Source organism: Branchiostoma lanceolatum, chromosome 11 (genome assembly GCF_035083965.1).
Source record: "Branchiostoma lanceolatum isolate klBraLanc5 chromosome 11, klBraLanc5.hap2, whole genome shotgun sequence".
Taxonomy (NCBI): Eukaryota; Metazoa; Chordata; class Leptocardii; order Amphioxiformes; family Branchiostomatidae; genus Branchiostoma; species Branchiostoma lanceolatum.
The window spans coordinates 4,522,300-4,528,299 of NC_089732.1; positions in this window are offsets into that span (position 1 = coordinate 4,522,300).

Genomic DNA, 6,000 nt, shown 5'->3' on the forward strand with positions numbered 1-6,000 from the left:
CAACATGTACGCTTTGCCTCCTTGTTTCTTATTTAAACATAAATGCTAGCGCCGCACACCATCCTGGTATTACTAACAAGATATGACCAAAAGAACGAAGTATAACATCTAAGTACATTTAACACCATGCCTTGGAGTATTTCAGAGATGCGTCTATATCATGTTCCACACAAAAAAGTCGAAGTTCTTAAAGCTTGTTGTTATGTGTTAATCAAGAGGGAGGGAAGAGTTTCAATCTTCTTTTCTTGAAACAGTATTACTATATAATGAACACATCGGGCTGCTGTCTTCAGTTTGAGTCGCGGCAATGTAGGCACCTGAAGCTACTCATCAAGTTCTGAATAGCTTATTGCTTATTCTGAATAGCTTATTACAAATGAAGAGGGATGAAAGAGTTTCAAACTTCATTTCTTGCAACTTCGGAATGAACACCTCGGGCTACTGTCTCTGAGCCGCCGCCGCGGCAATGAAGGCACCTGACGGCCTGCTCACCACCGTACAGAGGATTCCGCAGACGGAGTCCTGAAAGAGCCGGCAAATAATATGTCAGTTTTGTTCATGTATGCCTGCAGGGCACATTAAAACCGCCCTAGTGACGACATGCTGCCCCTGGGTAAATAAGATTGACAAAATTAACAAGCTGTGACAAAGAGAGAGATGGCCAATTAAGCAATAGCCAGGAGAAGGACAGAATAATGAGACATTAAAAACATGGGTTGTGGATAGAAGGGAGCACAACGACTAGCAAAGACTGGGGAGCAATGAATGAATGAAAGACCTTTATTGTGCATTCATGCCCCGAGGGGCTAGGTACAGGTCGTCTAACTTAACACATGGAACATACAAGGACATAAATACAACAATACAAGCTGTAAACATATAGAGTAGACAAACGTGTTATTAAACTAAGCTTGTCCAGTAGAGTCGACTTCTTCTCGCTTCTTTGTACATGTGTAGATGTATGAACAGACAATATTTCTTATACAAGGATTATCCAGGCGTAATAAAAATATCAATTTGATGTTGTGGTAAAAGTACATGGCTGTTGTAGCTTTGCGCGGAATTGCTTTTGATTAAATATTTACACTGCATGCAGTACATAACGTAGTACTACAGTTGGAAGGGAAACTACAGAACTAGATTTCAAAGGCCTGCTCCAGGATGAAAATAGAAATGAAAATCTGAGATTGTTAAAAAAATGTAGACATGAAGCTCTAGAAGCGGGATAGCAATCTAGCTGATAAACATGTTGTAGTAGAAACGATTTGTGTTACAATTAATGGGAGGGGATAAAAGGGGTACAAAATGTAATTGTAAAGGTAGCACGAAAATCCTAGGTGATGTTTCCCTTAGAGGAAACAGATATCAGTTTAGACATACCTGGCCCATCCATGAACAAAATGTAGAGAACGGTTTTATGTCCCAAAATATGCATCGTTACCTACAACCTATAGCTAGATGATTAGCCTAGTGTGGAATATATGTCTGTGTTATTTATTCAGTGTAAGGGGAAATGTGGAATAATCTTGAAACTTTTAATCATTACAACGAAATGTGCAATATTGTTAAAGCTTTTACCTTGTTATTTGTACATTGAATGTAATTCAGTGATCTCACTGCGAAGTTCAATAAATAAATCTTGAATCTTGAATCTTTTCGGATTCGAAGTATGGACACATGTGCAGAACAGAGTGCACAATTTCAGGTTTAGAATGATGTGAGATCACTACTTACTGTTCCTGCTTCTTATATGCTGGTGGATGGCTGGATCTCTGGCTCCACTCGTGAACCGCACCAGCGGATCAAGAACCGGCAGACCGCGACGATGTCCATCACGAGGGACACATGGAAAGTCCTGTGGATCACGCTGTACACGATGGCATTGGCAAACGCGTGGCTGTTGGACAACCACACCAGCGCGAAGTACACGTCGTCGTCCAAGGGCGAGACAACGGCGTCGTACATCTTCACTACAAACATCAGTGCCTGGAGTACGAAGGCGACCACGACAAGGGCAATCAGCGACTTCGAACCGATTCGACTGCAACCGCAGCACCCTGTTTGGTGTACCTCTTGCGGTCCGGTGCTTGCGGGATCCATCGGGTCGTTGGCAGTCCCCGTAACGCCGCGGGTTTCTTCTGTGGAAGCTTTGTCCACCGGGGGCTCCGGGGAAGCCTGGATATCGTCGTCGGGCCAAGCTGAATGTCCCGACCGAGGAGGAGCAGTCGCGACGACGGTAGCCAGCTCGATTTGGTCCTGGTCTCTCGGCTGGTCTATTCTGTCCGGGACGGCTCGGGTGGAATCAACGGCAGAATCCCCTACGATTGCCATGGCTCTGCAGATCAGAACGTTTGCAACGACGGCAGTCACAAGCGGGATTACGATCAATATGAAGAAAGCTGGGACAGCCGTTTTCAGACCGAGTTCGTTTTGCGGGACACCAAACGAGCAGCTACCCTCTCGCAACTGAAACTGTACCGTCGACCATCCTTGCAAAGTAGGGACGACTGTCACCAACACACCGACAGAGAATACAGTCGCGGTTACCACAACAGACTTGGTGGTCGACATCAACTCTGAATACTGACCCCACCAGATGACCAAGCACCTGTCCACGCAGATGCATGTGACCAGGTGAATGGAAGAGAAACGAAGTGCCGACTGCACGTACCCCCATCCTTGACACCACGCCACAGACTCCGTCAGACTCTGATGCAGAAATGGCCCGACATGAGCTGCGAACCCCACACCCTTTATAAAGTCTGCCACGGCCATGGCAAAGATGTACACGCTCGCGTTCCGGGGAAACGTGTTCCTTCTTAACGTGAAGAGCATGACTATGATATTACTAAGGAGGACCAGTATGCTTTCGATGGACATAAACGAAGCTTTCAACCTCACCACCCAAAGTCTGCCGTCTGGAGATCCAAATGCTATGTTACTTGTGTTGACATCCATCTTGTACAATTTGTTACAGCCGATAAGTACCTACGTACCTGTGAAATCGGTACTGCGCGCGCCGCCAGAAACACAACCTCACATCCTCAACTCCAACCTGTTGTTGAGATTGTCGCTTCTATGTCTTCACAGCCGCGAGCTAGTACCAGGGCTAGGGCGATGAGCGAAGGATTAACTCGTTGTTGAATTTCCCAATCAGATTTGTCGCTGTATTTGGCTGCGTATGTCATCCATACATGTATAATCAAGCCAGTGTGGAAGTTCACCGAATGTTTATTTTACTAGTTATCCTTATTTTCTACGAGAAAACCATCTGTACAAATAAGCACACACTCACAGTATAAGGTACGTCAATCTATCCTTGGTAACTATGGTTTTGACATGCGATGGAGCGTTTCGTCGCTAGGAGACGACTTCATTGATGTCATAGCTGTTTTGAACGTGGCATAACGACATGTGCAGCAGACAACTTTGTCCAAAGAATAGCTGTAACAGGGCAATAACCGTTGCTGAATTGTCCAATCAGATTTGTTGCTGTGTTGGCTTCGGTTTAAGGGTTGACGGCATCTAGCTCATTTAATTTATTTCGTTCATACAGGTAAATACACTCAGGCTGTGAAGTCTGTTTTTCATGTACCCCTGATTTCACATATAAAAACACAAACTACGACTGATTACACAGTAACAATAATAACCAATCAATCATAAAAGCCATGTTACATACAGTACAGACATCAATTACCGCCGTTACCGTTTGAAGTAAGACGTTCCTGACATTAAGATTTGCCACATATAAGGTGCCAAACTGTTGTTTTTATGACGGCTTCAAACTTTACTTGCCTTTCAAAACGACAGTTTGGCACCTTTGTATTTGGCATATCTTAATTTCAGAAACGTCCTACTTCAAACGGTAACGGAAGTTACAAAGTGTGTACATTTAAATGAGAACGAGCGATTACTAAGAAGCTTCTAGAAACATCATCCAGGCAAGCTCGCTGGAAAAACAACTCTGTCGTCAGAAAACGTTCTGCTCATTCCAATATTCATCTGAAGTACTGCCCGTAGGTACTAAGGAACGTCTTACTTCAAACGGTAACGGAAGTTACAAAGTGTGTATACATCTAAATGAGAACGGGCGTAATATCAAGTGCTTGATCCTGATGATGTTCAGTTGTTCGAACTGAGGTTCTGCTGTGGGACAAGTATGCTTGAGGACAAGTACGTCTTAAAGTCAAGTATGTCTAGAGACGTATATGCATTAGAAACGGTAACTTCAGAGAAAACAGCTGCAGGAGTCTGAAACGTAGGCTAATGAAAACACCCTCACGGTTTTTTCAAGGTCCCATGCTGCTACGATTTCCGACATTTTGAAATCTAACTGGCGAGGAAGGTTGATCAAATGGCTAACTACACAGAATATTTGGCACACCAAACAATACATTTTTCGTAATCTTTGACTTTTGAATTTTTTATAACAATTTACGGCATATATTTGCTCCTTTCGCAGCATCTTCCTACGATTTACAGTATGGTCGCAAACCTTTTGGCATGTTTTTTTTTGGGGGGGGGGGGGTAGACGTCTCCCATATAATCAAGTCAGTGTGGCCTAATCAACAAATCAAATCGTCTGTCTTCTCTCCGACTCCGAGGCATGGGTTTCGACCTGGCAGATCAACGGCCGCATTTGTTTCCTTAATGTTTAATGCCGTTTCCCCTTTTACGACCAAGAGTACAATACAATGCTGTATTTTACCTTTCTCTGTAACCAATCTATATTTGCAGGTACGTCCTAGCTTGTGTCTGGTGTACAGATGAAACAGCTGAGTAAAGGGCCAAAGTTGTCAAGGGAAGGCGGATGATGTTCACATGTATCCCAAATATAGATGCGCACAATAATTGATGTGTACATACATGATTATAGGAGGCGCCTCTACGGGCGGTAACGGTGCTACATTGGTTCCTCGCTCGTCGAATAAACATGTTATTTCAAGTCAACTCGTGTTCTAAAAAGTCTGAAATCTCATTCTGCATGTACGTGAAAGTATATGGAGCTGGTTGGGAAAGTATTAACTGGCTAGAAGTCTAATTTCTTACATATTTTGACATTCTTCTAAGTCCTTAGTATATACCCTATCATAGCCTAATCTGCAGTACCGCTCCCGGCCGCGTCCTGAAAAGTGTCTAAGACGATCTTCAAATTGCTCAATTTCGGTCTTTTCAGGAATGGGGAAATCGCAAAAGGCTCGGAAAGGGGTTTGACTTTTTGAGGCTTGATTGACCTTGATTTTAGAAATGCGACCATTTCAAATCAAGAACGATGATATTTCAGACATTTACAAACAAAGCAATAGGATATTAGGTCACAAATGATATTTTTCCTTCGCATTTAAACAATAGAATTGGTCGAGTTTATATTTCCTGTGATGTGTCACGTTCTAAAGAGTTATTCCGTCAACCTTTCAATTCTATTTTGTGAAACAAAAAAAACATGGGGCTAATGCAATAGTGCTTTGTTTGCGTATTGATAGGTTCACTTTTCCTTCGAAGATGTTACCAGGTGCGTAGATCACTCAACGATGTAATATAATCTTGGGCGCCAGAGGGAGCTGTTTGAGGGCCTGGTATCGACGAACGTAATAATTCACCATGTTGTATCATTACAACCAGTAGGTACCCATCTGAGTAATGAGGCAGTTGTAACGTGCTCCGAGGCACCTCCTCCAACACGGGGCCCTCATTTAACGTCTCTTCCGAAAGACGAGTGCAGCTCCAACAAGGATGACCTTCCTGGATTCGAACCGGGGTCTTATGTAAAATCCTGAATTCTAATTCAGATTTTACTTCACATGGCCCCTCGACGTGACATGGGTATGGATGGTTAGGATGATTTCTCTTTGTTGTGTCTTTTACACGATAAAGCAAAGATAAAGCTGTAACATTGTGTTGTAATGCAGCGATAGAGCTGAATTTTACGTTACATACACACATTACAGACGCACAATTTAGACTGGACTGGCTACAATGCTATTACGCCAAAAGACA